At 30.7% G+C, this 12,493-nt stretch overlaps 1 protein-coding gene across 1 annotated transcript in view; it reads right to left on the bottom strand.

Annotated features, from left to right (window-relative positions):
- The window catches only part of lrfn1 (leucine rich repeat and fibronectin type III domain containing 1), a 90,380-nt gene extending 79,804 nt beyond the window's left edge, over positions 1-10,576 (bottom strand). Inside the window, exon 1 of the mRNA XM_073817880.1 lies at positions 10,487-10,576. The gene's annotated coding sequence lies outside the window, so the exon portion shown is untranslated. The remainder of the gene's footprint in view (positions 1-10,486) is intronic.
- Between the last annotated feature and the right edge of the window lie 1,917 nt (positions 10,577-12,493).

Here is a 12,493-nt window from a genome sequence, read left to right as displayed (position 1 = left end):
ACTAACATGTTTCTGGCATGAATAGCATATTACTACCATGTTGTTAGCATGATTAGCATGTTACTAGCATGTTGTTAGCATGTTTCTAGCATGATTAGCAAGCTGCTAGCATGATTAGCAAGTTACTAACATGTTTCTGGCATGAATAGCATATTACTACCATGTTGTTAGCATGGTTAGCATGTTACTAGCATGTTGTTAACATGATTCTAGCATGATAAGCATGATTCTAGCATGTTTCTAGCATGATTCTAGCACGATTAGCAAGTTACTAACATGTTTCTGGCATGGATAGCATATTACTACCATGTTGTTAACATGATTAGCATGTTACTAACATGTTGTTAGCATGATTCTAGCATGTTACTAGCATGTTTCTAACATGATTAGCAAGCTGCTAGTATGATTAGCAAGTTACTAACATGTTTCTGGCATGAATAGCATATTACTACCATGTTGTTAGCATGATTAGCATGTTACTAGCATGTTGTTAACATGATTCTAGCATGATAAGCATGTTACTAGCATGTTTCTAGCATGATTCTAGCATTATTAGCAAGTTAGTTTGAATGAGTTTAAATGGATTATAAATATAGTTGATAGAAGGGCAGTTTGATTGAGTCTCAAAGGATTGTGGGAGTTTTGATAGTTGGAGTTTGAATAGTGTTGATCATTTGAACATTCCATCAATGTAAGTCTATGGGATTTTTCCCAGTTTTATCCTCATCTCAAGCCAACTTAATAATAATAGTAATAAATAAAGCACTTCCAATAGGATCTAATGGGGTAAATAATAACAAAAAAACAGATTACAGAAATCTGAACGGTTTCATTTATATATGACTGATAGATAGCATCACATTAGGTGCCATTACTGTGTAATACAAGTGCATGGACATTTTATATGCAATTCAAATACAATATCGTTTTGAGTGCAGCATAATCCTGTATACATCTTGTTTATCTTGTAGAGGCTGTATAACTACTAGTTTCTGTTCTGTCTAATGGAGCCGAATGTCCACAGTGTTGCAGTGAAAGGACCGAACACCGCAAGTAAAACCCGACACAAAGAAAATGGCCCTCAGATTTAGAGTCTTGGCAGCGCAGCAGGAAAGCTTTTAGCCGCGATATCAATCAAATCCCAGATCGCTCATATTTATGAGGATTTGAGCACTTCACTCCGAGAGAGCAGCATGTCTCTGGATGTTTCCTCATCTGTCACAAGTGCACACACACACACAGACACGGTACTAATACTAATGCATGTTTGAAACATTAATAATACAATTGGTAGATAATATAATAAAAATAAACATCACTCTAAACTATTATTAGTGAACTCAATAGTTTACCAGTAAATTTGACCAATACTAGCACATTACAAGTAACAGGAGTTATGTAATCAGATTACTTTTTCAAGTAACTACACTGTAAAAAGTTTTCACCAGTTTCAACTTAAAAAAATTTAGTTTAGCAGCTGCCCTAAGATTTTAAGTTAAATCAACTTAAGTCATTTAAACTCACAAGTTATATGAACTCATTTGTATTGTAATAAGTTAAAATTACTTGTAGTTTTAAGCTGATTTAACTTAAAAAGTGTTCACCAGTTTCAACTTAAAAAAAATTAGTTTAGCAGCTGCCTTAAGATTTTAAGTTAAATCTACTTGTCATTTGTTATTGTAATAAGTTAAAATGACTTGTAGTTTTAAGCTGATATAACTTAAAAAGTTTTCACCAGTTTCAACTTAAAAACTTAAGTTTAGCAGCTGCCTTAAGATTTTAAGTTAAATCAACTTAAGTCATTTAAACTCACAAGTTATATCAACTCATTTGTATTGTAATAAGTTAAAATTACTTGTAGTTTTAAGCTGATTTAACTTAAAAAGTGTTCACCAGTTTCAACTTTAAAAAAATTAGTTTAGCAGCTGCCTTAAGATTTTAAGTTAAATCAACTTAAGTAATTTAAACTCACAAGTTATATCAACTCATTTGTATTGTAATAAGTTAAAATTACTTGTAGTTTTAAGCTGATTTAACTTAAAAAGTGTTCACCAGTTTCAACTTAAAAAAAAATTAGTTTAGCAGCTGCCTTAAGATTTTAAGTTAAATCAACTTAAGTAATTTAATCTCACAAGTTATATCAACTCATTTGTATTGTAATAAGTTAAAATTACTTGTAGTTTTAAGCTGATTTAACTTAAAAAGTGTTCACCAGTTTCAACTTAAAAAAATTAGTTTAGCAGCTGCCTTAAGATTTTAAGTTAAATCTACTTAAGTCATTTAAACTCACAAGTTATATCAACTCATTTGTATTGTAATATGTTAAAATGATTTGTAGTTTAAAGCTGATTTAACTTAAAATCTTAAGGCAGCTGCTGAACTTAGGTTTTTAAGTTGAATCTGGTGAAAACGTTTTACAGTGTAGTAATGCATTACTTTTAAATTGACAAGAAAATATCTAAGGTTACTTTTCCAAATAAGTAACACCAGTTACTTTTCCCCTGTTTATTGATTAAAAGCTCTCCTTTCCCCAATGTTCACAGAAATTATGAGTAAGATGTTACTTTAGTTCTAGAATAAATGTGAACATGCAAAAATGAAAGTATTCCTCAAAATGAATAAAAACAAAACTCAGCATAATGCAAACATGCAAAAATTAAATATGTTAAGTAATACAAATATCCTTTATGTATTTATTCCCATTTTATTAACCAGTGTCTTTGCTGCTGAGCTTTAATGATCCATTGCAACCATACTAATAATCAAAATTAGTCAAAATAAAACTGACATTTGAGTGTGAAATTTGTGTGAAAATAAATCATACCAAAATAATCATTTATTTTGTTTAAAAATCTTATAAATGTATTAATACATTGCACAAGTTTGTACTATTTTCTGCTTATTTTGATAAATAAAATAATTATTATGTTTGTCATTAAAATATGTTAAAATAAAACATATATTTTAAAATACAGAAGCAAAATTATTTTAAAATGTAAAGATTCTGAAAGCATTGAAAGAGATCCCATAGTATTTTAATATAGATTTACAGTAGTAACAACAAATTGTATTATTAATATGATTAATAGCATGTTTTTAAATATGATGGTTTTAAGATTGACACCCAACATAATATATGATATTTACCATCTGAATCTAACAATGTCATGTCAACAAATAGAAAAGTCAAATATTGTCTATAGTAAATGTTAAACACTGTACAAAACTACTAGTAAACCTGAAAAATGTAAGACCAATATGATCAAAACAAAACAACAGATATTTTACAAGTCATAACAGTCATTTTTTTTATTAATTAAACATATAATTGATGTATGGTTTGTTAGGATAGACAATATTTTGGCAGAGATACAACTATTTGAAAATAGTTGAATTGCGTTTAAAGTTGTCTTAAAATGCAGTTCTTAGCCATGCATATTACTAATCAAAAGTAGGAAAGGAAACTTACAAAATATCTTCATGGAACATGATCTTTACTTATAAAATTAAAGGTGCTTTACAATGCCATAGAAGAACATTTTTTGTCTAAATGGTTCCATAAAGAACCTTTCTGTTTTACAAAATGTTCTTTGTGGTGAAAGAAGCTTCTTCAGATAATAAAAAGGTATGAAAGAGATGGTTCTTTAAAGAACCTTTGACTGAATGGTTCTTTGTGGAACCAAGAATGTTTCCTCTATGGCATCACTTGAAAAGCCTTTTAAAGCACCTTTATTTTAAGAGTGTACTACCACATCAATTTTTGGAAACTGAATAAATAAGCTTTCCATCGATGTATGGTTTGTTAGGATAGGACAATATTTGGCCGAGATACAACTATTTAAAATTCTGGAATCTGAGGTTGCAAAAACACCAAATATTGAGAAAATTGCCTTTAAAGTTGTCCAAAAATGAAGTTCTTAGCCATGCATATTACTAATCAAATGTAGGGGGGAATTACAAAATATCTTTACTCCATATCCTAATGATTTTTGGCATTAAAAAAAAAGTCTATAATTTTGACTCATATCAAGAGTGTATGGGTCAAAATTATAATCCTAACAAACCATACATCGGTGGAAAGCTTATTTATTCAGTTTCCAAAAAATTGACTGGTAGTACACTCTTAAAGATAAAGGTGCTTTAAAAGGTTCTTCAAGCAATGCAATAGAGGAACCATTTTTGGTCCCACAAAGAACCATGCAGTCAAAGGTTCTTTAAAGAGCCATCTCTTTCTTACCTTTTTATAATCTGAAGAACCTTCTTTCGCCACAAAGATCCTTTTGTGAAACAGAAAGGTTCTTTATGGAACCATTTAGACAAAAAAAGGTTATTCAATGGCATTGTAAAGCACCTTTATTTTTAAGAGTGTAGAAAGTAGACTACTAGTACTAATTTACCAGTATAGTCAACTTAATTAATACTGCAAAAATCCACAGAAAGAACTACTGAAACAAACATGTCAGCAAGTGAGTTTAACAGTTTAAGAAGTTTAACATAAATTACACTGCTGCAGTAAACTACTAGTGAACCAAAAACATATATTTTACTGCCAGTCATCTTTAAACCCCTAAACTATAAACCACTGGTGTTTAAATTCCTCATGTGTCTGGCATCTATTAATGAAGCTGAATATGTATGCACATACATGATTGTCTCCATCACCTTGATGAGGGCATAAGCCGCAGTTTTCTACAGAATAAACCCGTGAGCTTTCGCCATGAATAATACAATAAGCTGTTATGCCTTGAAGCCGGTAATGAATACTTCATGATTGGTGCGGGAAGTAACAAACGTCTGTCTGCTTAAACATCATCCTCCGGCAGATGAGAGCGGCGCTTTACGTTACGGCTGCTTTGAAAGCATTAGCCACAATCGCTGATATCACAAGATAAAGACGACCTGCCGATCTATAAAGGGCTAATGCAACACATTTTGCCAAAGTAAAAGCACCTCTAGATCTTTTATTGATGAAGCTTATTTGATGGAGTGTAATATCTGCTGGAGGAGGAGGATGAATCCCCATCTTAAAGTGGATCTCAGGATCCTCGGGGACGCAGTCTGGATTTGACAAGCTTCGTCACGTCTGCTGTAAATTTGCTTTAATTGGATCCTGTAGAAGCGACCCCAGTGGATTTCTGATTGGTCAAACACAGCGGCTGGACTAGCTAATCAATGCCTGCCATTGGTTGAGAGGTTGTTCAGCAACCAATCAAACATCCACTGGTTCTGTGTTTAACATTAACGCTACAGAGTAAGGAAGTAAAAATCTAATACATTTTATACAGAAATACATTTTTAATGATAACTTATAAAGCTTCAAAGACAGAATTACTGTGAGCTACAAGGTTGTTAATAATATATGCTTCAGTTGAAGCCATTAGTCTGCACTATTTCAACTTTTTAATAAATAGTTGTGCTTAACAGTAGAATTTCTATTGAGAAACTACATGATTCTGCATGGAAATCTCCACCAATCAGAGAATCATCAAGTAAATCAAGCCAAAAGAACTGATTCAATTTCTCTAAACTCTCAATATACTTAAAATGTGTGTGTATATATATGGATATTCTGCAAGAAATGTTAAATGTTAAAATGTTAAATACAAGAAAAAAATGTTAGTAAATGGCACAAACAATTACAAAGAAAAGGCAAATAACTAAACATGATTTCATAAAGAAACATTCAATTTAAAAGTAAATATTGAATTCAGGCTTCAAGTTAAGTTTCAAGTTAAATTGCACCCTGATTTTTAGATTTTCTACCAACGCAAACACTGCTCTACCAGTAAACTTGACGTATAAGGTTATAGTAACTTATAGTAAACTACTAATAAACCTGAATGATAAACTTATGGCATAGTTTTGAAGCAAAATGAAGGATACTGTACTAGTAAACACTAGTAGACTACTACTGAACTCGAAACATCCTTTACTAAGAAACTACTAGTTACTACCAATTACTATTACTACAAAACTACTAGTAAACTCAAAAGATAATGCATCACTAAACTTAACATACTGCTGAAAGAAAATGACAGATACTTGACTTTAGTCAAGGTTATAGTAAACTTGACTAATGCTGTAGAAAACTACTAGTAAATCTGAAATATAATGTGTTACTAAACTCAGCACATACTGTTAAAACTAGATGAGAGAAACATTACACTACTATAGTAAACTCAAAACATGCTTAACCAAGAGGTTTGACTTGCACTGTTATAGTACACTTTAAAATACTGTACAAAACTACTAGTAAATCTGAAAAACTCAGAAATACATTTTTAACTTTTAAAGACAGAATTGCTGTGAGCTACAAGACTGTTAATTAATAATATAGTCGGCACTATTTCAACTTTTTAATAAATAGTTGTGCTTAACAGTAGAATTTCTATTGAGAAACTACATTTCTCATTATTCTGCAAATAAATATTCACCAACCAGAGAATCAAGCCAAAAAAATCTGATCAAGTTTCTCTGTGCTCTCAATCTAGTTGAAATGTGTGTATATAGGGATATTTTGCAAGCAATGTTAAATGTAAAAATGTTAAATAAATGTCAAACACAAGAAAAAAAAAGTGTAAAAACAATGTTTACTCAGAAATTGCTAGTAAGTAGCACAAACAAATACAAAGAAATGGCAAACAACTAAACTTTTAACTGAATATTTCTCAAAATGAGTTTGTTTCTCCATTTCACCAGCACCTATAAACACAAAATGTATCAGTTTTATTTCTGTCAATATTCTGCATGTTTCATATATCATTCGCATGATTTTATTATTCCATGTTATCTATTTACGTTTTTAATTCAATTGCATATAATAGCATAATATCATACATTTTAAAGGCAGTTTTTTCAAAAGGAGAGAACACTTATATACACCAAACTTAAAAGTTGTATTTATTTCTGTATTCTGAAGGTTTTTATAGAAGGGTTTGTTCATATATCGTTTGCATGATTTTAATATTGCACTTAGATTTCATAATTAAACAATAAACTTTTAAGTATCATGCAGGCTTCACCTCAGCAATCTTGCCAAATACGTTAAATTGTACCCTGATTTTTAGATTTTCTAGCGACGCAAGGACTTGGAGCTTGAAACTCTGTGGCTGAGCGATTAGTCCTGCAGTTAAAGGCGTGTAAGGCATTAGAGATGGTAAGCAGGTCAGATATGATGTCACAGCTTTCAACCTCCATCTGTCCGACTCTTCTGCTCTCTGCTATAGACCACAGAAACCACCGCACAGAGTTTACAGGAAAACATCAGACTGCTGTCTGGCCGCCGGCCCTCTCTACACGAACACACTGAACTGCTGGAATGTAATTAGTGTGGATGAGGGATCTGCTGTAGTACATATAGTACAGGCTGTCAGGTTCTTAAAGGAACTGTGCAAGCAATCGGTGATCGTTTACACACCCTGATGTTTCTTTTCTACTGTGCAACACAAAATGAAATGCTTATGCTGCTCTTTTGCATGCAACGGAAATGAAACACTCAAAAATCACTGTTAAGACAATTTTTACAAACAACCAAGTTGCACCCTGTTATTCATACCAATAACAGGTCCAAGAAACTATTTGACAATTTTGGTCAATTTTGAGATCTTGGGCTATTTTACTTTAAATTATATGTCACAGACTAGTGGAATGAAAACATTCAAAATACACTTTTAGGTGTTTATATTTTTTGCATGTTCTATTTTCGTCTGTAGAGTTCAATTACTATATATCTTAAAAAGAGATTTTTCTCCACTTCAGCAGCACTTAGGTACACCAAATTTTACAGTTTTATTCCTGTATATATTCTGAATGTTTTTAAAGAAGGGTTTGTTTCTATATCACTCGCAGGCTTTATTTTTGGACTTTAACTATTTGCATCTGTGGATTAGAGTTCAGTTACTATATATATATATATATATATATATATATATATATATATATATTAAAATAGATTTTTCTCCACTTCAGCAGCACTTATATACACCAAACTTAGCAGTTTTATTCATTTCTATATTCTGAACGTTTTTATAGAAGGGTTTGTTCATATATCATTTGCATGGTTTTTATTATCGCCCTTTATCTATTTATATCTGTATTTCAATTACAGTATATCTTTTAAGGCTGTTTTGTTTTTGTCTAATTCAGCAGCACTTACACAAAACTTATCAGTGGTATTCCTGTCAATATTTTGCATGTTATTTTTATAGAAGGGTTTGTTTGTATATCATTTGCATGGCTTTATTTTTGGAATTTATCGGTTTGCATCTATCGATTTCAATTACAAAAAATATCGTTTTAGAGCAATTTTGCAAAATAAGTTTGTTTCTCCACTTAAGCACCACTTATATACACCAAACTTAGCAGTTTTATTTCTTTCTATATTCTAAATGTTTTTATAAAAGGGTTTGTTCATATATCACTCACATGGCTTATTTTTGTACTTTATATATTTGCATCTATAGATTTCAATTACAAAACACATTGTTTTAGAACCTTTTCTCAAAATGAGTTTGTTTCTCCAATTCAGCAGCACTTATATACACCAAACTTAGCAGTTTTATTCCTTTTAATATTCTAAATACTTTCATAGAAGGGTTTGTTCATATATCATTTGCATGGTTTTATTTTTGGACTTTATCTATTTGCATCTATAGATTTCAATTACACTACAAAGTTACAGAACATTTTCTCAAAATGAGTTTGTTTCTCATTTTCACCAGCACCTTCAAACACTTGAAATGTATCAGTTTTTCATTCCTGTCAATATTTTGCATGTTTTTAAAGAAGGGTTTGTTTGTATATCATTCGCATGGCTTTATTTTTGGACTTCATCGGTTTGCATCTAGATTTAAATTACAAAACATTGTTTTCTCAAAATGAGTTTGTTTCTTTGCAGTTTTATTCCTTTCTATACTCTCAATGATTTTATAGAAGGATTTGTTTGTATGTCTTTCGCATGGCTTTATTTTTGGACTTTATCTTTGTTTCTGTATTTCACATTTCTTTGAAGGCTGTTTTCTCAAAAGGAGGTTGTTTCTCCAATTCAGCAGCACTTATATACACCAAACTTAGCTGTTTTAGTTCTTTCTATATTCTAAATGTTTTTAAAGAAGGGTTTGTTCATATACCACTCGCATGGCTTTATTTTTGTACTTTATCTATTTGCTTCTACGGATTTCAATTACAATACATATCGTTATAGAACATTTTCTGAAAATACGTTTGTTTCCCCACTTTTGCAGCACTAATATACACCAAACATAGAAGTTTTTTCATTTCTATATTCTGAAGGTTTTGATAAAAGGGTTTGTTCATTTATCATTCGTATGGTTTTATTATTGCACTTTATCTATTTGTGTCTGTATTTCAATTACAGTATATATCTTTAAAGGCAGTTTTCTCAAAATGAATTTGTTTGTCCAATTCAGCAGCACTTACAAACACAAAATGTATCAGTTTTATTCCTGTCTATATTCTGAATGTTTTTATAGAAGGGTTTGTTCAAATATCATTCATGTAGCTTTATTTTTGCACTTTCTCTATTTGCATCTATATATTTCAATTACACTATATCATTACAGAACATTTTCTCAAAATGAGTTTGTTTCTTCACTTCAGCAGCACTTACATACACCAAACTTAGTGGTTTTATCCCTTTCTATATTCTGAAGGATTTTATAGAAGGGTTTGTTCATATTTATTTTAATTCCTATTTTTTTGTTAACATTTTTCTTTCTGTTGACAATATTTTATGATTTATGTAGCATGCAGTCAATCAGTAAAAAGAGAAATCTAAAATCCCTTCTGTGAAAACCTTATGCAAATATACAAATTAGTGCATATTTAATTAAATAATGCAACATTTGCATATTTAAACAAAAATTTAGGTTGTAATGAAACTTCTGATGCCTTTTGATCTTCTGGCTTCTTGAATTAAAATGACAATACGCACTATAAAAGTTATATGCAAATGTCCATACGACTTGTGCATAATATTAAAAATCATCTGTAGCCATTTTTCTGTTGCTAATATTAACTAATAAAAGAGCACGATTGACAATCTTTATTCACTTTCATTGCACAGAATGAGCAACATGAAATTTCTGCTGAACAGCTTGATTTGTGTTGCATGGAAGAAAAAACATATGGTTTCAAACAGCATATGGAAGAGTAAAGGATGGCTGGATTTTTATTTTGGGTGAATTATTTCACAAATGTTTTGGCCACATAGTTGATATGTTTTCTGCTGTGTTTTCTATTGTCACAGGATGAGATCATCTCTAACCATGTGTGTGTGTGTGTGTGTGTGTGTTAGAAACCATACAGTGTTGTTTCTTCTGTCTGCAGGCATCAATATATTATTTCGATGAATTCTGGTGACAGGAGACCTGGCAACAGATGTTTCCGTTCACCATGATCTGCAGTGGTTTGAGAAACGAAGTGAGAGAGAGAGAGGAAATGTCTTATGGTGAACTGACACACTCACCAGATATGAAGTTTGTTCCAGTGTCAGTCATCTCAAAAGGGCATCTCTCGTCTTTTCAAGGGCTTCTGGGTAACTGGAGTGATGCCACCTGTAGTCATGACAACAGAGAGAGACCTTGCTTGTTTTATGATGTCAATCTTAAAGCACATAACACGGAGAAATGCAGATTCCATCATCAACATCAGAGAAGAAAAGTGAATTCCCAAAGAGATCGCTTTATTATCTCAATTGTTTTTCTTAGAAAGCAATGAGATAAAAAAAAAAAGTTTTTCTCATAAGAAAATACTCCTAAAATAAAAAGAAATTCAAGTTTCCGAAAAGATCTTGTTATTTCTGTGCATATATCATTTCAATCAAAGATCAAATGATTGGCTCCAGATTAATTGTATAGCTCTATATTCTTAATGTACTATTGTCTCAATTGTGTCTATTTTTATTTTTGCCAAGGTATATTAATAAAAAACATCTAAGAAGTTGATACTTCAATGAAACAACTGAAAGCATATTATTTTTCAGGGTTATTACAACTAAAGCCATAAAAATGTTAACTGAAATTCAATAAAATATAAAAATCTTAAATGTAAATTTTATTTCCATTAGTTGCCAAGGCATCATTACTAAGATCTGTACGGACATTTAAAAAAAAATGAATAATAAAAACACAAACAAAATTACTAAAATATTTACAGGAATTTAAAATAAAATTTTACATTTTTGAAATTTATTTAAAAATGAATACAAAAATATAAAAATTAATTCAGAATCTTAACAAAAAATGATAATAATATATCAATAATGGTAAAATAATACTGTTATTGTTTAATAAAAATAAAACCAAAACTATTAAAAAATATGTTAATAGAAATAAAGCTGAAATAAATTAAAATAAAATATAAAAATTAGATGGCTTAGTAACTAACTGAAATAAGCTGAAGTCGAAGCAAAAAACTGAACTAAAAGTACAACTCAAATAAAATAAATTAAACCTAAATACTAATGAATACAGAAAATATAAAAATTAATTCAGAATCTTAACAAAAAATTATAAAAATATATAAACAATGGTAAAATAATACTGTTATTGTTTAACAAAAATAAAACCAAAACTATAAAAAAATATATATTTTAATTGAAATAAAATAAAATATAAATATTAGATGGCTTAGTTACTAACCGAAATAGGCTGAAGTCGAAGAAAAAAAAAGCTGAACATAAAGTAAAACTCAAATAAAATAATTTAAGCCTAAATAATAATATTTTAAAGAATAACAGAAACTAATAAAATAATTACTAAATAATTACTAAAATTACTAAAAAACATGAAATTATAAAAATGCTAACTCAAAATATGAATAAAAACTATAATAGATAATACTAAACAACAATGCTGAGAACTCAGCGATAATTATTAAGGTATATTATGAGCTTTTACAGACATTCATCATCATGAAGTGCTTCTATAACAACTGAAAATAATGCCAACAAGCTCTAGATGAGAAACAAGCATCCCAACTCTATTCATATTTCATCAGCACAGAAGAGGCCAAAGAGAATATCATGAACAATTCACAACATCATGACAGTGAGTTTGGACCTGCTGCTTGTTTCGAGAAACATATTTACGTGGATTATTATCAGTGTGTTTGTGAAGTCAACTAGTGCAGAATCTGTGAATGATTCTGTGTTGTTGAGAAGAGACAAACAGACAAACCATTTTCACCTGCTGGACCAGAAAACAGCTGATGAAATCCCACAGACGCAGATTGAAAGAGAAACCAGAGCCAGTTCTACAGGCCGGAACCCTTGAAGAGTTTTGACTCTTTGGGCCAGTAAACACCCACATCACTTCAGTTCTGCTCACTAAACTCCACTCACATTTTCTTCAGAATTTCATCTAGTTATTATTCAAATCGTGACTGATTCCTCTCAACAGCACACGGATACGCCGGACAGATACGAGGGCTGATCGTGTCCTTCAATGCTGCTCGGGCTCAAAACGTGTGTCAG

Source organism: Garra rufa, chromosome 14 (assembly GCF_049309525.1).
Source record: "Garra rufa chromosome 14, GarRuf1.0, whole genome shotgun sequence".
Taxonomy (NCBI): domain Eukaryota; kingdom Metazoa; phylum Chordata; class Actinopteri; order Cypriniformes; family Cyprinidae; genus Garra; species Garra rufa.
This window is presented reverse-complemented; position numbering and strand designations above follow the sequence as displayed.